Source organism: Nestor notabilis, unplaced genomic scaffold, assembly GCF_000696875.1.
Source record: "Nestor notabilis isolate BGI_N333 unplaced genomic scaffold, ASM69687v1 scaffold5978, whole genome shotgun sequence".
NCBI classification, from domain to species: Eukaryota; Metazoa; Chordata; class Aves; order Psittaciformes; family Psittacidae; genus Nestor; species Nestor notabilis.
This window is the reverse complement of record NW_009940602.1, coordinates 87,326-113,636: the sequence shown is the minus strand read 5'-3', so window position 1 is coordinate 113,636 and position 26,311 is coordinate 87,326. Positions and strand designations below refer to the sequence as shown.

The 26,311-nt window shown below is 37.3% G+C and overlaps 1 long non-coding RNA gene across 1 annotated transcript in view; it reads right to left on the bottom strand.

Annotated features, from left to right (window-relative positions):
- The window catches only part of LOC104410310, a 68,895-nt gene that overhangs the window by 5,999 nt on the left and 36,585 nt on the right, over window positions 1-26,311 (bottom strand). The window contains exon 3 of the long non-coding RNA XR_719945.1: window positions 14,191-14,319. This is a non-coding gene — a long non-coding RNA (uncharacterized LOC104410310). The remainder of the gene's footprint in view (window positions 1-14,190; window positions 14,320-26,311) is intronic.

Sequence of the window (26,311 nt, the reverse complement as noted above, 5' to 3'; positions counted from 1 at the left end):
TTATATGCTCTTTTTTGTTATTACAGATTGGTACCAGTTTGCTCAAGCACTGTATTTTTTTAATGAGATATTATATGGTAAAGCTCCACTGAAAAGAATAAAATTATATCAGTTTTATTTGGTAAAGAATCTGACTCAATGGAATCAACTGAATTTAATATGGATATTGAAACACTGACCTACTCAGTTAAATGATAAAATTTGAAGGATTACAGCAATTCATATTTAGAAGGACACCTCTCCTTTGAGAGTAGGAGACTGGTAAAATATTGAGTGGAAAAAAGAGTCATTAAACTGTTCTTCTATATCTGTGTCTTAGTTAAAAAAAAACCCTAAATTGTAAATGTCTCCTAGATGAGGGCAAAGTCACTTTTTTTCTAAAAAGCTAAAATAAATACATAAATAAATTAAATTGGATTTAAACAAAATGAATAAGCATCACCCAAAAGTTTGCAAGCACAGGTAGATTGCTTTCAATTTTTGATTAAAAAATTCAAAAGAGGTAAGTGACTATAGGTTAATTATAGGTTTAAGAAAGTTTCAAACCTGTTTCTGAGTAAGTTTTTGGCTGTAGTTAACGTGAACAAAAAATAATAACTATAACTGTCCCTTTATTTAACCAGGACTACACAAATACAAGCTACTGTATACTAATACATTGTACATACTATGTATATGTATATATGATCATATATACGTATATTGAATTGTGAATTGTTTTTTATTACCAACAATGCTCCAAAAATTTCAACTTCATGAGTAAACTTAAACTATCTGGCATTAGACTGTAACTGCTAACTAGATTATTTGTTAAAATACTGTAGGTGGGCTCATGGCAAGAAGTCTTTATTTTCAAAGCAAGTCTGAACCCAGATCAGAAAGTTAGTGTATTTCCCTTCATGTATGCCAAAATAATTGTATTCTTTCAAAATACAGTTGTTTATGTATTTCAGAATAGAGTGAGCATAGGGATGTATCTTTTTCACATGAGTACAGTTATGGCATGTGTTTTGAAAAATGTTATTAGACGAACAAGTCCTGGAGGATATGATGATGGATGTTCTAAAATGACTAAAACAGATGGTTATATTTGTTCACATCCGTATTTGATATACAGCATGACGTGTATTCCTTTATGGCCAATCTATATACATCTCATTTAAGTCCTCATAAAAAGTGGTCTCTGGGACGTCAGTGCACTTACGGTGCATAAATGCACACAAATGTGCTGCATAAAGGTCATTTCTACTCTTTGCTAATACCTTTCAAATTCATACTTCTAGTTGCTCATAAATATATGCATATTTTACTGGTTATGAATCTTCTTTTTAGATGTAATCATAGAAATAATCTAGCACTGTAAATAGGAGAATGGGTTAGATCTTTCAGCAGTTGTCTAACCTTTTTTCCCCTCTTGTGGCTGTGAAGTAGCACAATTTCTTACATTTAACTTATACAGACATGTAATAGATTAAGAATGCATTTATAAATCACTTAAGATAGGTAGACAGTCAGGTGGATTGCAACTGGCTGAATGGCTGGATCAGTGGTATGAAGTCTAGTTGGAGGCATATCACTGGTGGTATATCCCAGGCATCAGTACATGAGCCAACACTACCCAATGTGTTCATTAATGATCTAGACAGGATCAGGACAGTGTGCACCCTCAGCAAGTCTGCTGATGACAGAGAACTGGGAGGAGCGGCTGACATGATAGAGGGTTGTGCTGCCATCCAGAGGGACCTCAACAGGCTGGAGAAATGGGCTGAACAGATACTTCATGAAGTTCAACAAGGGGAAGTGCAAAGTCCTGCCTCTGGGGAGGAACAACACCAGGCACCTGTACACTGGAGGATGTTGCCCAGCAGAAAAGCAGCTTGGCAGACAAGGGTCTGGAGATCCTGGTGGACAGCAATACACAGTCATGGCAAAGAAGACCAACAGCCTCCTGGACTACCTTAGGCAGAGCATTGTCATCAGGTCGAGGGAGGTGACCTTCTCCCCTACTCAGCATTTGGGAGACAAAGAATTATAGGACGGTTAGGGTTGGAAGGGACCTTCAAAATTCACAGAATCATAGAATAGTTAGGGTTAGGAAGGGCCCTAAAATCATTCCAACCTAAATGGAATGAAAGATCATTCAAACCTAAACCATTCTGTGATATATGCATATAGCATATATGCCATGTATATAGTATGTATTATCTGTGGCAAATAACTCTCTGTGAGTCAGATGTGAGGCACATGCATCCAGGTTGCTCTTCATGTCTCACAGAGAGTTAAATGCCCTGCACTAAAAACACCTCTCAGGACTGGAACTTCTATTTATGGCAGCTGGCCCACGCAATGTCACCTTTACTTGATGATCACAAGAAGTAAGACCTATCCAAGGAGGTTTATGCTTTTTCCACAACTATATTTAGCAGTTTAGGAATGGTCTTCCAGTCTATACATATAATCTGTATCATAACTTAGGGCCCTGGGTGGCACAATGACCGTAAAAGATCTCTATATTTGCTGAGAAATGGGAGGAGTTTCTCTCTCTGTTAGAGTTCTGAAATAATGTAGACAGAAACAAAAACTGTAAACTCTGAATTTTACATTCAGGCAAAGGTTCTTTTCACTTTTTTCCTAAATTTGGGGTATATCTCCTGCAATATTATTCTGAAGGTCCCTTAAATGTTAAGTATGGCTGACAAAGAAAATAGAAAGGATAAGAAAAGAGCAGACTAATTTCTTTCTAGCAATGAAAAGTATTGGTATGGAAGAGAATATTGCTTCTGAATAAACTAAGAACTACATGGGAGTAATGATTGTATGCATAAACAGCTCTGTTGGATACACAAAAGGATCACATAGAATACATTTTCAGAACCAGATGCCTTGCTGACTTGTGTAGAGGATAAAATGAAATCTGACAATATTACTAACCCTATCTATTATTTGCAGGTAAACAGCTATTTAAATTCTTTTATGATATAATGCATACACATCTGCACCGCGGAACAAAAATTCACCGCTAATGCTTTGTTGTAAGGGAGCAGTTTCTGAATGCTATCATTTTTGCTTACTCACAGCCAAGCACAGATCCTGGCAGAAGTCCTGAGATGATAAGCAACTACTGAAGCTCTGTGCACTTGAGCAGAAAAGTATCACAGTAAGAACTAATAAGCTCCTCTAGAAAGCCTTAGAACTATGTATGCCTCTATTAATAGCAGTTACTGGAAGCGATTTATCACATTCAGTATTATATCTCATCTGTTAGAAATGTAGAGCTGCCAGTTCGATCTTTATATCCCTCTGGATGTTCCTGTCTCTACTGCTCAGTACCTAGTACTGGCTACATTCAGCGACTTGATCCCACTAAAAATCCCTTCTTGTGGTTTAGTTTGCACACTTTCAGACCAGCCTGGTGAGATCATTCAGACTGAAGTCTGATGAGGATATATTCTCACGGAAGATAGACATCATCACTTTTGGCAGTATCAGGTAATCACACCAGAGGATTAAACAAAATTCGGGCAAGATCATAAGACTTCAGAAAACCAAGTGTCTCTTATGATGTTAGGCATTAGTAAGTCATAAGAAAAGGAAGCTAACCAAGATCTATTCATTGTTTTCAGTGTACTTGGAGAAAAACACAGGTAAAACCAGGTTACAACTACATTTGTAAGTAGTCTGGTCTTACAGAATTATAGTTGTAGAGTGAAGTGATTAGAGCTGAGGACACGACATCTGCATGCCCCTACACATTTCAGGCCTGTTCTCTCTGTTCTAGGCTGGTGGGTAGATGGAATGCCCAGTGTGTCCGCAAGAAATTTTAACTACCAGATAAATTCAATTTAGGTTATTTTCATCTCAAAGGGATCCAGTTCTTGTGTTCCGAGACTGCTGTCACATGAAGCAAAGCACAGTAAGTAGAGATGATCAAGAGATTTTCTTTAAAAATGCAATCCTGATTCAAACTAAAACACTCATCCAGATGCCCTACAGAAATAATTGTACGTTATTTAACACATCAGAATAAATGCAAGTGAGAAGAATACACTGGGTATTCATATGCAAATGTGACAGCAACATGAGTTTAGCTTGAGGTATTTTATGAATACAAAGGGAATACATTTGTAATGCAGATTGGTATATACTATTAGACTATTATCTCAGTATATTGAGCTTCAATCCAAGTATTGGTTTTTTTAAGGTTTGCACATGTAAGTCATGAGTCTGATACTGTACCCTCCTTCTCTCCCTCAGCGTACAGCTTACTTATAAATAAACCCACTGATCTCATAAGTGTATACACATGAATAAATACTAATAATTTCAAAAGAGTTGCTACACTATTGAATATGTTTCTGGATCTTCCTTTTAAAATGTTCCTTGGCTTCTTCAGATTGTTCACTGGCTCTGCAGTATAAAAATAACATGTGATGACTAAATTTTTTTCTCTAATTTTTAGAAAAATCGCATGTAAACTATTCAAGTTCCAAAGATTGAAGTCACTCATATAATTTTCAACTTGTTCAATGAACAATGGAAATACTAATATTCTATGTAGTAATAGGGAACTGCACAACCATGTGCCAGCATGGGTTCCTAAACAAAAAACAACATTTTAATTCTGCATCCTCAACACACTTACACCCAGATGGTCGAGCACAGTAGTTTTTAAAGCAGCAGAACAATAAAAATTAAAAAAAACAAGCAAAACCAACAAACAAACAAACACCCCCCCCCCAAAATTAAAACAAAACCAAAAAAAAAACAAACCCCCCCCCCCCCCAAATTACAAAGCCCGTCTTTTTTTCTAACAGGCGCTTCCTACACAGATGGATCTGACTGCCACTGTGTGACAAAATTCTAAATGATAAGTTTTGTCTCATTAAATAATGAGATTTCATATAAGGATTTCATTTATCTTCATTATCTTCCTCACAGAAATGTTCTGGTATATCTGTTATGAATTTGTGAGTGCAATAAAGACTGAAAGCAATCATTTCTTTAAAGCTTGGTGTGGCTGTGCTGATCCTACCATCATAATGGCTGAAATTGTCTTACAATTTGCTGTGCCTACTCAAATGAGAACAGAAAGTGGGGAGAAGGAACAAAGAAGAGATGCTTCGTTCAGCTCAAGTTTCACCTGTGTTCTTCCTCTAGCTGTTCATAATTCTACAGTGATTCACTGATTGTTCTCTTGTGTGAGATTGAGAACACCCTCAGCAAGTTTGCAGTTTCTCCTGAAGAAACTGGTTGCTCATGGCTTGCATGGTACACTGTTCAATGCGTAAAAAAATGGCTGGATGGCTGGGCCCAAAGAGTGATGGGGAATCGTGTTAAACCCAGCTGGTGGCCGTTCATAAGTGGTGTTTCCCAGGGCTCAGTATTAGGGCCAGTTATGTTTAATATCTTTTTTAATGATCTGGATGAAGGGATTGAGGGCACCCTCAGTCAGTTTGAAGATAAGAGCAAATTAAGCAGGAGTATTAATCTGCTTGAAGGCAGGAAAGCTCTGCAGAGGAACCTGGACAGGCTAGATTGATGGGCTGTGGCCAATGGTATGAGGTTCAACAAGGCAAAGTGCCAGGTCCTGCATGTGGGCCACAACAACCCCATGAAATACTACAGGCCTTGGGAAGAGCGGCTGGTAAGCTGCTCAGCAGAAAAGAACCTGGGGTTGTTGGTTGGCAGCCAGCTGAACATAAGCCATCTTGTAGCCTGTATCAGAAATAGTGTGGCCAGCAGGACCAGGACAGTGATCCCCTTGTACTGGTGCACTGGAACACTGGTAAGGTGACACCTCAAATCCTGTGTTCATTTCTGGTCTAGTGGCAGGCTTGGTAGTGCTAGGTGAGTGGTTGGACTTGACGATCTTAAAGGTCTTTTCCAAACTAAATGACTTATGATTCTATAAAGCCAAGTTGACATGTTTGAGGGAAGAGATACCATCCAGAGGGATCTTCAAAGGCTGGAAGAGTGGGCCCATGAGAATCGCATGAAGTTCACCAAGGCCAAGTATGAGCTAATGCACCTGAGTTTGGGCAATCACCAATAACAATACAGATTGGCTCATAAATGGATTGAGAGAAGCCCTGCAGAGAACGACTAGGAATACTAGTGGATGAAAAACTGAACATGAGCCAGCAATGTATGATGGCAGACCACAAAGCCAGCCGTATTCTGGGCTACATAAAAAGAAACATGGCCAGCAGGTCAAGGAAGGAGATTCTCTCCCTCCACTCCTGTGAGACCCCACCTAACATGTACATGTATATGTTAGACTGGATCCTCCTCCAGAGTACAGCTATGAGAGCAGTCAGAGGGCTGGAACACTTCTCCAATGGAAAAAGCCTGAGTGAGTTGTGGCTGTCCAGCCTGAAGAAGAGAAGGACCCAGGAGACCTTAGAGCAGCTTTTCAATATAAAAAGGGGGCTTGAAAGACATATGGAGAGAGAGTTTTTACCAGGGCCCATAGTGACAGGACAAGGGGCAATGGTTTTAAACTGAAAGAGGGTAAATTTAGATTAAATCTCAATTAGAAATCTTTTATGATGAAGATGGGGAGGCCCTGGCACAGGTTGTCCAGAGAAGCTGTGGCTGGTCCAACCCCGGCTGTGTTCAAGGTCAGGTTGGACAGGGCTTGGAGCAACCTGGTCTAGTGGAAGGTGTCCCTGCCTGTAGCAGGGGGTTGGAACTGGATGAGCTTTAATGTCCCTTCCAACCCAAAGCATTCTGTGACTTTATGATTTTACAATCTACATCATCCACTGGGTCAGAGCTGCAAGTAATTGCCACACTCAACAATAATAATTCCATGCTGATGTAATAATCTGGTTACACACTGTCTTAAAGAGTTTCTGCTTGATGAACCTTCTTGAAGTTACATTGTGTAAGTGATAAATTGGAACCACCTCAATATTATAAGCTACTTAGCATCACAAGACTATGTCAAGGAAACTCATGATCAAAGCTTTAAGAAAAAGGCTTATGACAGTACAGAAAGCTAAGGATATTGTTCTCAATAAAAAGCATTCTTTAACAGTTAGAAAAATAGAGTCACGTAAAGAGATGGAACACAGGCTTATTCACTGAGTTCACTGCTTGTCCAACTGACAAACGCAAAGGTAAAATTTTATGATAACAGAAATCAGTTAGGACCAGTAACACTCTTTAAAAAGACCACACTATCAAGCAAGATGAGTTTAGTCTTTTCCATCACTGTTACTCCATTTAAAGTCTGTTTTCCTTTGCAGAGCCCTTTTTTTGCTAAATCATTGCTACGATAGCATTGAGAGAATTCCCACAGAGTAGGCTAAGACTGAATAAAAAGAAAATGCACAGTCATCACACTTCTGGAAAGCTGCCAAAATAAGAATACTGAATTTGGGAAATGAAATACAGAAAGCAAAGCAGTAAGAAATGCTTATTTTCTCAACTCAAATTCTGTAAAGGGAAGAAAAGAATAGCATTTGATGTTACAAAATTTCCAGTGAAGAAAACAATCCTGTACTGGTTTTCATAACAGAATTGAACACCTACTTTTCGGTAAGTATGAAAGGGAACCTGAAAAAGGAGAAAACAAAATAATAAAATGACGTTGAGGTTCTAGATAATAGTTTTTGCTTGTTTGAATGCATAATTTTGAAGAAAATGATAAATACTTATATAGTAGATTCTGCATGGAATAATGCAATATTAAGTGACAAAGAATGAGTGCAACAAATCAAGAAATACTTAATTCACTGCTGCTGTTCTTATATAAGAAAACTCTCTATGATGTAAACTAAAGTTTGAATGATGAATGTGTTATCATGTCTTTTACTTGAAATATCCTATCTGTTTATCTGTTTTAACTTATCTGTTGAAGTATGAGATAGATGAATTGTAGTGTCTAGTTCCCTGTCTGTTACAGAAGAACCTCCTATAAGTCCCAAATCTACTCATCATTTTCTTACAATATTTATCTGTTACAAAATTACTTTAACAGTATAATCCATATATTCATCCACATTCTCCTTTCACAAAGCCGCGGAAGACCATTTACATATCGCTTTCAAAAAAGCAGTCTATTGTTGAACCTCTGAAAGGCAATCTTTGTGGGTTTTTTTTTCGTAAAAGAGTTTTAATTTGTAAATGTAACATTTGCAAGACTCTTTGCTGGTACTTTTGTGTAATATATTCAGAAATATAAACAGTTATTCTCACTTTGAGGAAACCCACTGAAAAGGCATATTGTAATATTTATATTATAAAAGAGAGAATGTGTGATGTTGTCATTGCAATGGGGTAACTATTATTGAATTGAAAGAGGTAACTTTTCACTCAGCATTTATTAATCATTCAAATATAAAAAGGAACTTGTATGTTGTGCAACACATCTCCATATGTTATCTTTTCAATGCAGAACATCAAGAAATCTAATTTCTTTCACAATCAAACAGCAAACCATGCATTTTTGGAATAGTGATTTCATTCCATAGTAAAATAATACTAATCCTTAAGAAAGACAGTAATTAGGAGAACAGAAATTTACCCTCCTACAAAAGATGTTTATAATGTCTATTGACAAGTGACTTTAATTTTAAAGAAACACACATCTTCTTAAAATTACCATCTGCTGTATAGTTCAGTCAGTGTGTAAGTCACAAGAAATCCACCACTCTGTTCAATATCCCCATAAAATCTAAAAGTAGCTGGAAAGGTCTGTTTCCTCCCACTATGACATCTTCTGGAAGGCAAGAAGGCGGCTTAGTAAAAGCCTCAGCTCAACATCCAGTTCTGGTTAAAACAGAAAAAATCAAAAACAAATTTCCAACAAAATGTTGCATAAAGAATACAGAAAGCACTGGTAAGGATCTTCCACCAAAGAAATGGTACAGCTTTGTCTTCAGTATAGGTCACTGTTGCAGTAAACTGTATCCCAGAACAGCAAAGGTTTTGAGAAGGCCACTGAGAAACTGTCTACAAGTTCTGGAAAAACTCTCAAGTGAAACAGTAAAAGAAATGATTTTAACTGTTTGCACAGGAAAAATAAGAGAGAGCACGACAATTGTATGCAAAATAATAAGTGGCATACTGAAGGCGCTCAAAAGCTGCTTTTCTTTGAGACATATAGTACATGAAGACAGAAATATTTAAAGAAATACTCAAAGACAGCAGGTTTGAAATTGAGAAAGGATTTTTGCAATGTACAGCATAATGAGACTATGAAACTTCATCAGGAAACTGTTATGGTCAGTAAAAACAATTCAAGAAAAAAAATGTTATTGGAAGTGTGTATGAATGAAAAGAATAAACAGGACTGTATAAGCAAATGCTAATAAGAGTGAAACAAAATTGGACAGGATATTATGCTACCTACCTAGGATTCTAAGCCCATCTCAGGCTATTACGAATGAAATAAATTCTTTAAGCAGGGGACAAGTTATGCCTGGTCTTTTCATGGCAAAGGTGATGACTCCTTCTGAGGAGTATCCAGCAGTGGCCTATTACCTGACATTTAATGTGTTTTCTCTCTGGGCTTCAGGTCATCTTAGCTCAGTCACCTACTGCTTTAACCAAGATATTTGTTTGGATTTTAAGGAAAACAATACCCTACTTCCAATAGCCCCAAAATTGTTGTCACTGTTTTTCATCTCACTTAGGACATAATTGTACATGTAATTTACTACTGTATTATGTAACTCGTTACTACGTTGTTACTACTACAGAATTTATAGTTAGTATAATTTGTTAAAACTATGCAGACAGCTAATTTAAATGAAAATTAACCTCCATCAAAATAAAAAGTAATACCTGAGTTAGATTTAGAACTCCTCAAATAGATACTGATCCCCTAAAGAGAAACTGAGGAAAGATTCTGACTGTTTATCAGCATGGGATTAACATTTGGTATGGTACAACTGTATGTACCCTAGTAGGTACATCAAGGGGGATTGCTGGCTTGGAACAAACTGCATCTGCGTGAGATACAATTGGTTTTAGCCTCCAAAACAACACAGATGCATGAGAACCAGCTGTGGGGAATAGTTTCTGGAACACTCTATCACCAAACTACAGCCAGGAATGGTTTAGCAAGAGCAAGCACTCATTGTAACACACACAATCCATGCCACAGGATGGTTTACACCTTCCTCACAGATATTTCTTCCCTGTAGCTGGAAAAGAAACTAGGATTTGAACTTGCTGGTAGAGCTGAACCTGTATATCATGCATCATGTAAACTGGCCAGAAATGCATGGCCACTGGCCTTTCCAGTTGTAGATCCACAGCTAAAAGCTCCTGTCCTATGTGTAGCTGAGATGATACCTCCACATACTATCAAAAAGTGAGCTGATGCTCTGCCACATCTGTGGCCCCCATCTGTGCAGTTTCCCAATACACTAATGTAGCCCATGTGAATACCACAGACCATCTATGACAGGGAGTTAGAAAGTAGTGAACTACAAACACTGCAAAGGCTTGCTTACATTATTAAATGTGTTTGATTAATAACCTTGATTCTTCTTGGAGTGCAAGGCATTTAGATATAGCTGACAGAGTTAATGATCCTCAGAATACAAAACCACATCCAAACAAAACCCTTAAATCTAAACTCTATTGTTTCGAACTTGGGTTGTTTTTTTTTTCTGGTTGGATCTCTATGCCATTTCAGTTGCATGGCAGCGAGTCACCCACACTTTGAATATATTCTTACTAGTGCCTCATTTTCTTATTTTTTCAGCAGACTATCTCTGACAATCACAATAATGCATATTGTCTATATTTCTTGATGTTATGGGGCTGTTTTGTTTGGGGATTTTTTTTGGTGGAAGAACTGTCCAATTCTATTTTCTGGATATTCCTATGGATCTTGACTTGTTCTGAAGAACTGTATTTCTAGACTGCTTTAACAGGTGACAGTACAATCCCTCTATATGTAGATGAAGGCTTTAGTTTTCTCAACAACTGTTTGCCCAGCATTTTCATCTGTCATATGAAGAACGATTAGTGAGGTTGATAACGGTGTAATAACAGATGTTTCACAAATAGCAGTAGATCTTTTTAATAAAAAGCCAGAAAGATTTCAGAAGACTTACTTTCTTGAAATCCATGGTTAAAGAAAAGGGAATTATAATGCAGCCAATGATCATGTCCTCTTTCTGGTGAATGACAAGGCCATGTATTTACACAGCTTTCAGTCAAAGTGATCCTGAAGGAACTAAGTGATTTCCTGCTCTTATGAATTAGCACCACCACCACAGAGTATGTCCTAGTCTTTCTGGACATGAGTTGTATGCTACTTTTAAGAATTTAAGTGCTCTACATTACTCTCTGAAAGAGCTGCTTTCTCAGTGTAGTAAGACCATAGGGAGATGAGACTTGCATCAACATAGTTCTTGCAAACCACTACTCTTTCCTTGTCGCTGCATACTGTTAAAGCATATTTGAGAACCAGACTGCCATACACAAACAGCTTGACAAACTGCTACCTGGACAGGGTTTGGGAATAATATTCATACCAAGCAGGTAAGTGATTGCCTTTTGAGTTACAGAGGAATATTTAAAGAACATACTGTTCTTGGGCATCACCAAAAAAATTTGCCCAGGTTTCTACATGTGGTAGACTTTCTTTTCCAGACAATTGGTTGGACAACCCTGAGAGGGGAAACTTGATTTCCCTTTTTGCCACTGGGAAATCAGAATCTTTTTTAGATTTGAAAATTAAGATCAGTTTTGCAATAAATATACAATCAGTGAAATCACTAATGAACTAATTTATAATTTATATATTAATCATTTACATGGGTAAAAGGTCAAGGAATATTAGAAATATTGACAGGATGTTTGCTGATGCATATGACAGAATGCCAGCTTTGGGAATGTATCTCCACTGCAAAATCAATCACCTTGCTTAATTGATTCAGGAACAGAATACTAGTCATGAAAGAAACCCAAGAAAAAACACCTTGCACAAAAGAAGTATAACATGATTGCTGGGAATCTAAACAATTTAGATAAAGATATGTGTCTTGCAATGATGTAATTCTAATTTACCTTTTTATGAGGGGACTACTTTGACAGACTTTTTCCTCGGTTTATAGCGAATTCAGAATTGAATTGCTAAACTTTATGTAACAGAGGAATTTGTATCAAAGGAACTTTGAGCTACCATACAAAAGAGTTTTATTAAGTCTATTACTGGAAGTCCCATACTTTTTCCTAATTGCAGAGACCTCATCTGCTGCTTCTCATGGCTGACATCATTAGAGATCTTCTGAACACCCATATGTTGTATATGATTTATTATCACATCTTAAACCAGATTATCTGAAAAGGACTGAATTTCATTCTCCCCCAAAGAGTAACTGTTCACATAAACTTGTTTTTTCTTAAATCACTTTAGCTGCCTTCTTGGGTTCTGGTCTCCCCACAATGAATATGAATCACCCATGTGAAAACTCTGCTTTATTCTGAACTTGGTATAAATACACTGTGCTGATTAGCAGGTTCATAATCTTGCCCCGTCTCCTGATCTTGAGACTCTTGAACTGCTTAAAGGCTGGCAACAATTACCCTTTGCCATCATGATTACACCATGAACTCAGTCTCTGGTCTTGACTGAGTGCTCTAATGACATATGACCATTAAAACAAAAGAAAGCCAGTATGACTGCTGCTGGCAGTCAGCTCCACTAGACGACCATCCCCAGAATCACGGCTAGATGGAACAGAAACCAAAGGAGCGGATAATACGTAACTTTTCCATGTTCCCAGTGGAAGAGCTAGACAGGTAATTTAACTAGATTAAGTTAGTGGGGCTGCCTGTGTTATCTACGTAATTGAGAGAAAGAGTATGGTCACAGTTAATGAAAGTGAACATCCGTATTTTCAGGCGTTTGGAGACACTTTCCATTCAGCATATAAGGGACATAACGAATGTAAGCAGTAATTCCAGCTGGACTGCATTGGTTCTTGACACTTCAAATTATAGACAAGTATCTAAATGGAGCACTTAATTAAGGTAGAATGGATTCAGTGCTTATCCACTCTGATTTAAATGAGTGGATTTACCTTTTAAGTGCAAATGGAACTGGATCCTTGACTGTTTGAGTTTTGAACCTTCTAACTAACAGTTGGTTTCCAAATGCATCAACAACATGAGATTTTAAGAACCATGCTGTGTGCTCTATTGCACAAAATAAAACACAAATTTGGCACATGAGTTTCTCCTTAGGCAAGCACTTGTTCTAAATGAGTTTTACATACAGAAAAAAAAACAACAAAACCAAACCAAAAAACAAACCAGCTTCTATTTAAGTGCAAATAGAACATGCAGATGATGTTTATAGGTTAGAACATGGTCTGATCAGTCACTCATATCAGAACAGGCATAGTTCTTACAAATTGCTTTCGATCACAGAGAACTTCTGATGATGTTAATTGGAGAAACTTGGGCCTGTAATTTTCAGTATTATCACAAAAAATGCAACATCTATTTACCTTTTAAAATTTTGGTTAGTGAAGTGTAGATATTACTATATAATGCCCCACAAGATACTGAAATATCAAGATTTTTTTTTCATATGGCTAGTTGTCAGTGTTCTACCCATACACTCTACTGCGAGGATACTGACCTGCTACTCCCAACCTGACCTGAAACTTGGAAAAAAACTCTTCAAATAAAACAATAACTATTAGAAAGAGGTCCAAATACTGTATTTTAAACAGGATCAAATGTACATCAAATTGAAGTCTGGAACTTCTACCCTTGAGTTTGGGTATCGTGATTTAAAACATTTCTTTGTAAATGCATAGGTAAAAAAAGACTTAAAAGATGCATTTTTTTACAAATTTCTTTTCAGTTATTCTTTCCACTTTTTTCTAGCAATTCCAAGATAAGAGATTTCTACTATTTCCAATATGCTCTTCTGTTAAATCCATGATAAATGTTACTTTTCCTTACTATGCCCTTGAATATGCATAGGAAATTATGCACTATTGTATCCAGTAAGTTAGAAGTAAGGTCATTTTTCAGGAGGTAGTAGTAGTATTCAGTAGTATTATCTCACTTGTAATATAAAGGCCAAACATAATATAAAGGCCAAAGACTGATATTCTTTAGAAAACCAGATTCGATATTAATCCTCAACATTGCAAGGAATAAAAATGCTGCTATCTATAAATACAATAAAAGCTACTGCATGGAACTTACTGTGCTGGCAGTGAATCCCATTAAATCCCTGTGGACATTTACAGACATATCCTATGAATGTGTCGCCTCGGTATGCTTCACTAATTTCACAGATTCCACCATTATGACATGGATTAGGAAGGCAGGGTCCTGAGAGGAAAAAAAGTACATATACATACATACAAAATAACAATCATAAGAATTTCAGTCATTTGCATGCTTTCATTAAAGAAATAAAATCCCTGATGTAGACCTTCATGTTCCACTAACCTGCTAAAAAACGTCATTCACTTAGTTCAGATAACTTGCCAGCAAGGATTTTTATGAACAAGAGAAATATGAAGCCTGTCACTGCTCATTAATCATAACATTATTTTTTAATGTAAGAGAAGACAGGAGACAGAGAAGCTAAATCTTGCTCTCCTATTAAAGATAACAAGCATTCTAACTTCTATACCACTGTGGAAATATGTATTAATAAAATGTGCCTATCATGTACAGTGTGACATGTACAATATCCCTGAATAATCATTATAAGTCAAGTTAGTTGTTTGAGACGACCTTTTCTATGGCTTTGGGTGACTTTCTGAACATATGCTTATCTGGGCCAGCAGCTAGCAGCAACTAAACCAACTATTCCATTTCCATTGAGTGCCTTTTTAGCATACCCACTTCAAGCTGACTTCGAAAAGGGCTTCTTACTAATTTTTTTTTTCTTTAAACTAACTACATGCTAGGATACCTAAAATTTCATCAGTGAGATCTAATCTGATAGGTTTGAAATGACCACACGTATCTTTAAGTAATAGCATTCATTGAACTGAGATCTAAATTTTATTCATTTAGTGGCATGTGTTTAAAGCCTTTTACATCTTATTATCTTACCAATATTACCTGTAACATACCTTCTACCAAAAGAAAACACTTTAGCATTTTTATGATTTTTCTTTTCCAATCTCACTTTAAAGAACAGGTAATCATTGACTGGAAAGTCTCATGTGCAAGTTTATGTGTGAAAAGATTTGTGAATTCAGTATGAAGTATATTATTTGCAACCTCTGCCACATATACAGAAAGGTATTATTCTTCACTTATCAAAATGAAATGTCGTAATTATACACTTATTTAAAATTGCATTAAAAAAAAACCAACCAAAACCCCGCAAACAAAAAAAAAACTCAAAAGAAAATAATTTCTTTCCACAACATAATTTATGTAAAATCAGCACTGGGAATTGAATGATTTAAACTTAAAATAGCTATAAATTTAATGTTTCTGAGGGTCTGCCTATTAGTTCATTTTCAATTACAAACCCAAGGTTTGACAGATGTTCAGAGCAACAGCATTCAGAACATCACATTAGTGAAAACTGCACTCTCTAAGAAAATATTAATTTGAAAAAGATAAAAATTAACAGAATGACAAGGATGTCAGAACACATTCCCTAGTTATAATTGCCCGGGTGGTTATAGCAATTTGAGAAACTATCCATGTGCACATTTCTATTAAAACTTATGTCATCAGTCTATTTCAGGACACAATCTGCACAAGTTATGCTTCTGTACATCATTAAACATAGAACATGTCTCAATGAATGCAATAAATAAAAGACCTATTGTAAATGCAGTTAGTAGTAAAAAAAATCAAAAAACAGGAAGATGAAATAGAGGAGACTAGCTGTTTCTTTTTTTGCCTTTCCCCATCCATATTCTGTGTTACACTTAAATATAATAACACAATACTTTCTTAATTCCAGACAACATGTATCTCTCCTTTAACAGGTCTAGTAACAGGCTTCCAAGTATCACAGTTTCTTTTTATGGTAATCCTTGTCTGTAATATTTTGGGAAGAAATATGTTTAGTAATTTACATTTTTGGTTTCCAGTGAATATAAGCTGTATTTTTTTCCAAGTCTTTATCATCGTGCTACAGTTTGGGGACTACCTGCAAGTAGCCTCATATGTTAATTATTTCTATGCAAGTGGATCTCTGATCTTCCAAGAACAATAAATCTTTAAATAATCACTTTCTAATTTTGCTTGCTGCTTTCTCCATATGACTTGTTAAGTACATGTTCAGCATGCTTTCATTGGTTTTCTTTAGATTTTTTATTTTCTCAGACCAGTCCAAAGTAGAAAGGCTTAAAAGGTCATTTGAGGTGCACAGTAATAAATATAACAGTGCGTGACAGTATTTCTAAATAATTTTAGTCTTCTACAGTGCCTTCCTACTGAGAAAAAAACCCCAATACAACAACAATAGGAACATTCTTTTGACTGATTATAGTTGTTTTTTGGTGACAGGCACATAATAGCAGCATTTTCAACCTAAATGTTGAGTACTATTGCCTTTTTTTTTTTTTTATTAATAGATAATGGTAGTTAAAAAATGTTCAGAGCAATGAAATATTAAAAAAAATGCACTGAAGCAACTGTCATGGTAGCTTCCGGGTAGCCCAGCTGGCAAGCCGGAACCACGCAGCCGCTCGCTCACCCCCTCACTCCCTCCCCCTGCTCCTGGAGGGATGGGGAGGAGAATCAGAGGAATGTAACTCCCACAAGTTGAGATAACAGCTCTCCAGTAACTAAGGTATAATACAAACCACTACTGCTACCTATAATAATGAAAAAAGAAATAACAAGGGGAGAGGACACAACCACTCATCACCCACTGACCGATACCCAGCCCGACCTGAGCAGCGATCTGGGCCTTCCAGGTGACTCCCTCCAGTTTATATACTGGGCATGATGTGCTGTGGTATGGAATACCCCTTTGGCCAGTTTGGGTCAGGTGTCCTGTCTCTGCTTCCTCCCGCCTTCCCCTCCTCCCTGGCAGAGCAAGAGACTGAGAAAGTCCTTGGTCAGAGTAAATATTACTTAGTAACAACTAAAAACATCGGTGTTATCAGTGCTGTTCCCAGGCTGAAAGTCAAATACACAGCACTGCACCAGCTACTAAGAAGGAGAAAAATGACTGCTGTAGCTGAACCCAGGACAGCTACTAAACAGCAATCATCTAATTTTCACTAGTTAACATTAATTTCCTAAAAAGGACATGGGTTAGACTATTTGCATTCTAAGAGAATGAATGATTGAAACTTTAAAAGGCACATATTGTCATGCCTTCTTTCTCCTAATTCTCCAGAGGACCATACTCTGAGTTCACACATCTTCAGGATATTTAAACTGAATGAATCTTCAAGCATATGATTACTTCCTTTTTTTTTCTTTTTTACTGAGTCTACAGGATCCTTGGTGCAAACGATGCACATTTGAGTGTCTTGAAGGATTTGGGCCCTAACCGTGCTATCATAACATTTAAGAATAAAAAATAGTATAAAAGATCTGGCACTCTTGCCAGATGATGAAAGGTCCCAACTAACTTCCATAGGGATGTTTAAATAACATTGTATTGAATGGTGGATAATTAATTCCCTGACAATCTGATTAATATTCTCTGTTACTCACATCTATAGCAGCAAGTTCAAAACCATCCTTCTTTACTCAAAAATAAACCCTAACTTGTCAACTGATTTTCAAAAAACAGTAGTTCAGGGATTTGTTTTTTTTAAATCAATAGCACTGTAATACTTTTTTAGGTAATTTTTAAGTGGCTTCCAATACAAAGAGAATAGCAACATTTGATCAATATTAATGAGCAGTGGAATTCAATGGCATGCTTTCCAGGCATTTTTATCCATGTTCATATAAAATAATGTCAACAAGATTAATTGTGCACTCAGAGTAATAGATCTATTCACTTTGCTGCTCTTTTGAGACCTTCTTTGTGCCGTTACAGTCATATTAGCCAATATAATAAGCATAGTCCAAAACACATCATTCTATTATTCAATCGTAATCCTATGCTGGTTTTGAAAAAAATATTGAAGATTAACTTAAAGCATAGCAGGTTTTAATCCTTTTAGATGCTCTTACTAAAGATCTCGTAGACTTCATACATGGACGAATCAAACAAGTGCATCCTCAGTAGAGTTGCAAGGGGGATCAAAGCAGAACCATGTTATCTGTTTTCTTCTTTGATAAGTGCAGTCAACTAAAACTTCATAAAAATAAAATCTTGCATAATGCAATACTGAAGTTGTAATTAAGTATTTGAGAGAAACCATTAGTTTGTCTATAGCAAGAAAATCCAGGAAAGCAAAGAAAGCACCATTTAATCAATAAGAAAGTAATTTTTGACAACGATAATATATAGAAAGAGTGAATTAGTCTGTTTAGGAAAGCTGTTACTTCATTTTGTCTTGTAGGATATTCAGATTCTTTTTAAGTAATAGAAAGAAATGTCCAAATACCTTTCTACATGTCTCCCCTGATGGTCTGGAGGAAATGTTTTGGTTTTTTTTTTAATACCTAGCCATATTTTGAACTTCTTTTTTTCACATGGTCTTCAATTTAAAAAAAAAAAAGAACAACAACCCTAAACAAATAAACAAACAAACAAAAAATCCTAAGAACACTGACACTTGTAAAGCACACTTAAATATGTGCATGTGAAAGTCATTACCTGAAATTCTGATTGTCCTCATTTCATTTATTTGGATTTACTGCAGACTGCCTGTATTTATATGAGTAAGCTACACAAGCAAGAGACCTAATGTTCACACAGTGTCCTTCCTGAGAATGGTGTCATACAGTAACTCTAGTGGTAGTACTAACTCTAGTCTCCATCAAGGCTTTTCATCTGCATGAGTTTGTACCAGTACATGTGAGGTATGATAGTAATTACTGTTCCCTCTAAGTGTCTGGGATGCATTAAAATTAAAAAAAAAAAAAAAAAAATCCACCCAAAAAACCCCAAACTATTTCTTAAGCCTCCACCAAACAGCGTAAGCGTTTTTTTTCCAAATATAAAATCTGCAGCTGCTTTGGTGGCAAAGACATTAAAAAATATGAGGCAGTTAAAAGTGATGTAGTTAAACAAGAAGTCTACATCAGTCACATCTTCCTCAAAGTCTCATTCCTCAAACTCAAAAGTATGCTTGCTTCTGTGCTGAAAGAAGATGGTCAAAAATCAAACCCCATAACTTCATAATAAAACAAGATTAAATGAGGAATATGAAAAATGTAAAGAGAGGAAAAAAGAAAAATGTACTCCACTGGAGTGACATATGCCAAATAATCACATTTTTGAAAAGTAAAATCAAAGGCAGTGCAATACAAATGTTAACACTTTTGATGGTATCTATCTATCTATCCATCCATCTTCTCTTCATGTAGAAATAACTAAACTTTAATGAAAAATTACATATTGACCTTGAAATACATCAAGATGAAGATACTGTAGCTACAAAGTTAATTGCTTCATTTACTTTGTGGAATATTACTGAAGTACGACTAATAGGTAGTATTACCCTGATGATACAGTAAGCTCCAAATCCCATCAAAACAAAGACTGGAATTAGCAGCAAATTAATAAAAAGTATAAAATTATTTCACATTTAATTGTAAAAGTAAAATAGTCTTTAGGTGCCTGCTTTCATATGACTAGCTTTTCTTAAGTACCTGTTGGCTCTACATGAATGTCAGTCAAGTAGGGCTTTTTTCCTCTCTGTTGGAGACTTCATCAGAGATCTCTCATACAGTTTTAACATCAGGAGTTTGAAGTTCTCCCTCCACCTATGTTTTGATAATACATAATACTTTTGACATGTCCTTTGTCAAAGCGAAGTCTTCAAAATAAGCTGTGACAGGACTCATTTAGCAAGAGCTTTTATATTTTGAAATGAATATGGGGTAGAAGAAGACAGTGGCACATATGATTTCTTTCAACTTTACAGGAAGAGAAAAATTATTCTCATTGCTGCTGGAGCTAGCAGAATTTACAAGCTTCCCATGATGAAGAAGGTGAGCTTGTAGTTTTCAAAGTTTGGCAGACAAAAATTCCAAAGTAAAATATAATTCTATTTGAAAGACACTGTCTTTCATAGAGACACACAAATGAGCATTCAACTCCAGCAGGACTGCCTTTACAGGTTCTGACAGAAAATTGGTTTATTGCACATAAAGGGCAGGAATATAACAAAAGCTTCTGAGGGTCTCGATGTTCCTCACATTTACTACTTTGCCTATTAATTTAACATGATTGTGCAAGGCTCACCTGTTAGAGAGGCTGGTTTTGAATGCCCCTAGCTTTGTGTCTGTGTGCAGTATTTCAGAGACCATTTTAACTACCTGACGGAAATCCTGCATTTGCTGAGTTCTGGGGATCACTAAATCATGCCAAAATGCATGCTCATGTCTCGGCCTAATTATAGGTTCAAGCACACAAGTATGACATACCCATTCCAGCAATGCAGCTTAGGGAGTCAGGTTTCACTAGTACACCTACTTCAAGGTTACGGACCACCTTCGTGGTAAAGGCTAAGCTCAAGTATTTTGTAGATTTCACCTGTATTCAGAAGAAAACTACCATTTCACAAGAAGACTGTCGATGTAGTTGGGTCCAAATGAAATTTGGACAAAGCGTCTTTGTTCAGTTCTTGAAACTACAGCTACTTCTCAGCTGCCTGGTTTTCAATGCACCGCTTTGAGGACATTTGAAGATAGCTATCCCAGCAGATGTGCTATCGACCTTCTGCCACAGGGGGCTGTAAGAATGAAAATGGTGTCAGCTAGTCAACGTTAATTCTTCACTTAACTATGAAGCATCTTCAGTAAAGAATGAATGCAATGTAGTCCAGCATTTACTCTTTTTACTGATATGTCTTTCCTTTTAAAAGTCACTCTGTATTCAGAATCTGTATCATAGAATCATAAAATTCCAGACTGGTTTGGGTTGGAAGGGACCTTAAAGCTCATACAGTTCCAAACCCCTGCCACAGACAGGGACACCTTCTGCTCAACCAGGTTGCTCCAAGCCCCATCCAAGCTGGCCTTGAACATTGTCAGGGATGGGGCAGCCACAGCTTTTATGGGCAACCTGTGCCAGGGCCTCGCCACCCTCACAAGGAAGAACATTTTCTTAACATTTTAGGGTCCAAACCCCATTATAATGGTGTATCATGATATGGCTCAAAATTAATAAAGGAGTCACTCAGTTTAACCAATACCCACAGAAGTAAAATAATGTATTTTGAACTACCTCATCCTTCAAGTCTTCCAAAGTGTAAGAAGAAATTCTTACTTGCCCAGCATACTTGAACATTTGTAGAAGAAAGATAAAAAAAAAACCAAAAACAACAAACCAAACCACAATAGCTCCTACAGACCAGTGAATTTCATTTAAATTCCTTCTTTAATTTGCCACTGTTGATATTATTTTGCTGTTAGGATACAAATGAATTTTGTAACAACAAGTATTTATTATACCTCCAGCTTGGAATTTATTTGGATATTTTAAACTAAGAACAGGCACTGAAGAAAATCATTCATAGTTCATGTGGAATATTGACAATAGCAACTGACTGCTATATATTATTCCAGTTAATGAGCAAAAGTAGTAAAAATAATTAGCAGTTACACACACCTTCTTCTCATTAACATTCTCCAAATATCAGCTTTGAAAAAACATAAATCTGTTCAGCCTGGCTCGTAAGTAAATTAGTACTGTATTAGATTCTATCTAACTATATATTCATTATAAACTAATGGCACTGATCCAGACTTAACTGCACTGTGATTAAACATTTATCTTGTTTTTAATGCAGAAAATGAAGCATGCTGATTATAATGATCAAGGTGTCTCCAGCTGGATGCAGCAAAAGCTAAGATTCACCCCCTGAGAGCAAAATGCTTTAGGTTATTTCTGTACATTTCCTTCTAATTCCATTCCATGGATTTCTTTTACAGAAAAAAAAAAATGTAAATTCTTTCTCCAGCCATCTCCCAACCTCTTTTTAACTAAAGAACTAGAGCATTTTCTGACAAGGTGTTATTTAAACTTGATTACTATACAGTGCCTTTCCTTAATAAATAGACTCAAGCTTCCCCTTACTTCAACTGTGAATGACAGATTATACCCAAATTTGAGGCATGGCCAATGTAAAAGGCAATGTAGTGACGCTATACAGGGTGAGACCTCAAAACACTCCAGAAGCTGGAGTATTTTGTCAGTTCAATGTACTGCAGGACATTTCCCCCAAGTTCCCTCTCATTACTGCTCCTCATACTCTGTAGCTTCCAAGTTTGAGTATTTTCTTTTCCCATTTCAATGCTGTTATTCAGCTCTTTATACCCTTTGCCACCTACATATATGATTCTGAACGAAGCCCACAGGATATACCTGAATATAGCCAGCCAGTTATCTCATAAACCTACCATAGCAAATTAACGTGAGACCTGCTCTGCATCTGCATGACCTTTCACAGGAGGGTCTTATCTTCTCAAAGAATACCTGCTTTGTTTACAGAAAATCCAGGTTCAAGGCCTTTTCCTTCTCTTCCTCTAACTTATCTCAGGCACTGGCATCATTACTTTTCTCCTATATGATACTGTTTCTGTCACTGACTTCCCCCATTCTTGCTGACCTAAGTGTGGCGACTTGCTTGTTATAACCCTTTTTCTGTGCTGTACTCTGTATCATAGTTAAATCCAGGTTAATTTTCCAACTTACGTCAGAAATATTTTCCAAATCTCTTTTTTTCAGTTGATTCCAGTTCACGACTAACAGAAAAACTTCTGTGAACACAGAGAACCTTGCATTTTGCAAAAATTTTGCTGAAGAACTAAAAAGACTTGGAGAATTTTGTATGTTAAAATATTTAGAGAATTATTATAGACTGGGATGTTCAGAAGATTCAGTTCAAAAGTGCAGTTCTCACAAAACTGATGTCTACAGATTCTGTATTAAAATAAACCCTCCAAATCCATTCTCTATAGAGCTGGAATAAATCCTTCTCTGTTTTTACTGCATTGGTCTGTTGCTTAAGTAAAATATACCCAGCAATAAGGAAAGTATACCTAATTTGGTACCTAATGACAAATGTCACTGTCAACTGGCACTTCTGCACAACTGCTGTTTTTACCATTGCAGCTCTTGTCATCATATCTAAAGATGACAGTTTTCATTGTTTCACTGCACTTTAAACTGTCAGTGATTAGGATCACTCATTTTTTTTTTCACTGTGCTCAACTAATAATTGGAAAATGGAAAAAAAACCTGAAAAGATTATGTGAACCTTAATTATAACAGCAAATAGATTAAAATCCAGTTAGTCTTCTTGCTGTGCGTTCCAGTGGAAACTAAAAAATGCAACAGCCTAAACTTGTGCTATTCATATTTGTATGAGTTAGATCCTAACTACTTAGTGTTGCATTAATGACATGGAAACAGCAGAAGAGAATCTCAGAGGGTGGTTATCCTTAGGACATGAAATATTATTAAAAAGTGATGAAAGAGAATTACTAAATGTGAAGTATATCTATAGACCAAAAAGGCATAAAGTCATACAAAGGAGAAACTAACGGAAATAACCAAGCCTTACACTCCAGTCATTTATTTCCCTTGTGATGTAGAACAGAGAAAATACATCCTTTCCTCTTTGTACTTTTCCAGCTGTCATCGAACTCTTCAGATTTCATGTATCCTATCCTAAATTCTTTTGAATTCTAGATCCTGTTGCTATTCTCTAATTCTTACTCCTTTCCTACCTAGATCATCATTTTGTTTCTTCCTCATAGCCAGTTCCTGCTTCATATTGGTCTCTTGCCAACTAAGAAAACCACAAACTGCAAACCACCCAAACTTAAAATCACAACCTGTGTTTGCAGTTATATGCCCCCAGTTTTTAAGATACACGGTAGTCACTGAATATCTGATGCCTTTGCACCAGCTACATCCACAGCACAAACACAAATTAATTGCTCTTGATTAATGTGATTCACATGCAGCTAGTTGTACATGGATGAAAACACTGACCTATTTTGGTGGGTAATGGTAGTAAGTCCTTGTCGTAGTTCAAGCCCAGCCGGCAACCCGGAACCACACAGCTGCTCACTCTCTCCCCCCACCCTCATCCTCCCCCTGCTCCCGGAGGGATGTGGAGGAGAATCGAAGGAATGTAACTCCCACGAGTTGAGATAACAGCTCTCCAGTAACTAAGGTATAATACAAACCACTACTGCTACCAATAATAATGATAAGAGGAACCCCCCCCCCGCCCGACCGAGCCCCAGCCCGATCCGAGCAGCGATCTGGGCCTTCTGGGTAACTCCCCCCAGTTTATATACTGGGCATGACGTGCTGTGGTATGGAATACCCCTTTGGCCAGTTTGGGTCAGGTGTCCTGTCTCTGCTTCCTCCTGGCTTCCCCTCCTCCCTGGCAGAGCATGAGACTGAGAAAGTCCTTGGTCAGAGTAAACATTACTGAGCAACAACTAAAAACATCAGTGTTCCTCAGTGGCCTGACTCTTGGGAACATGAGCATCTACGTGGTGTACCTTCAGCACCAGGTGCTGTACCCGGGCAGCAATATCTTGCCACAGTGCAGCAGCCCAGATGGGTTTACCTCTGCGTTGCCAGTTGCTCTGTCATCAGATCCAGAGACATTTTTTTCACGTTGAAGGCGCTGGACAGTGTTGAGCAGGGCTCTGTAGGCACAGGCCAAGCCCCAGCACGTTGCCGCCATTTGTCCCTCTCTGGTATAACCAGGACGACAGCACATCTTGTTCAAGTGGTTTACTAGTTTTTCTGGATTTTGCACTTGTTCAGTGGTGAGGTTCCAAAGCACTGGAGGGGCCCACTGGCCTAGATACTTGCCCATACTATCCCACACACCCTGCCACTCATGACTGTCCAGCCTCGGGGAAGATCTCTTGGTGGTCCTTCTATATCGTCGTCTAACCCTAGACCAGCTTTGAACCTGATACTGCTTAACTTTTGAGATCAGACAAAAGAGGGTGTTCCCAGGGTGGGATGGCCATGAGTAAAACACACTCCGTATGTGTGCCAACATGCTGATCCCCAGCACAATCAGCAGGCAGGTCTCAAGGGTATTCAAAGGCCGTCTAAAACCTTCAGAACTCTCAAAGGCTGCTGTAAATAGGCTGGTGGGGGAGCGCGGGGTGTAAGAAACAGGGGGAGTAAGCGAGCGGCTGCATGGTTCTGGGTTGCCAGCTGTGCTTGAACCACGACAGGTTCTTAACTGTTATAACTGAACCCAGGACAGTCTTGCACAGCATTGCTGGAGATGAGTCTTTTCTGATAAATAATGTTTTAACTTAAAATTCCTTTTTGTATTATTATACACAATGCTGGTGTTTTTTAAGCACAGTTCTTTGCACAGGTAAATTCTGCCTTCAGCAGAGCCTTACGCAAGGGCTGGGGCATAAGATGCAGCACTGCCAATGCCACAACTATATTCCTTTAGGGAATGTCTTGACAGACTTCCTCTGGAGCTACATATTTTTTTCTGTTGTCTACCCTAAAGCTGTGTCATGGGTAAGTCGTCAGACACATCCACCTTTCCTCTGGTTTGCGAGATCCACAGATCTGTGCACAGGCTTAATGACTGCCATATTCACCCAAGTGACTTCAAAAGATGAGGGTGTGAACTAGACATCATTAACTTCCCCTCACCTCAGGACAGATTAACTGAGTGCATGTCAATATTCTCTTTCTAATCCAGTCTAATCTGTAGCAGGATATCATTCCTGAAAGGGAATCCATACTACTACTCATCTGTTGACAGAATAGAGTCAGGCACAAAGAAGGTTGTCTGGTTGAAAAATGTGGATGCTGTAGTTAGGTTCTGAATGACAGGGAATAAGACCAATAGGATATGCTATGAAAACAAGACCACTACTTCACTAACGTAACGTTAACTTTCATTTAATGTATCACTAGCTGCATGACTTAAACAAGCAAAGTCTTTATTTGAATTTCTTAAAAGATTTTAACATATTGCTTGTATTTGGCTACCAAAAATTTAGACAGAAACAGGACTTAATAAAAAATATGCTACATGATACCTTCTGTCCCTGCCCCTACTTAAGCAGGGCTAAAGCAGAACACTAACTTGACAGGATCACAGATTGCATTTTGTTTCAAAAAACGCCCAGTATTACTGTCTGGCAGAGAAAATTAATAGAATGGTTTTCTTATCTAGGGCACTGGATTAAAAAAGGAAATTTGAGAAATTCCAGGTCACTATGGAAAGATTAAGAATCTGTTATTGAAATATTG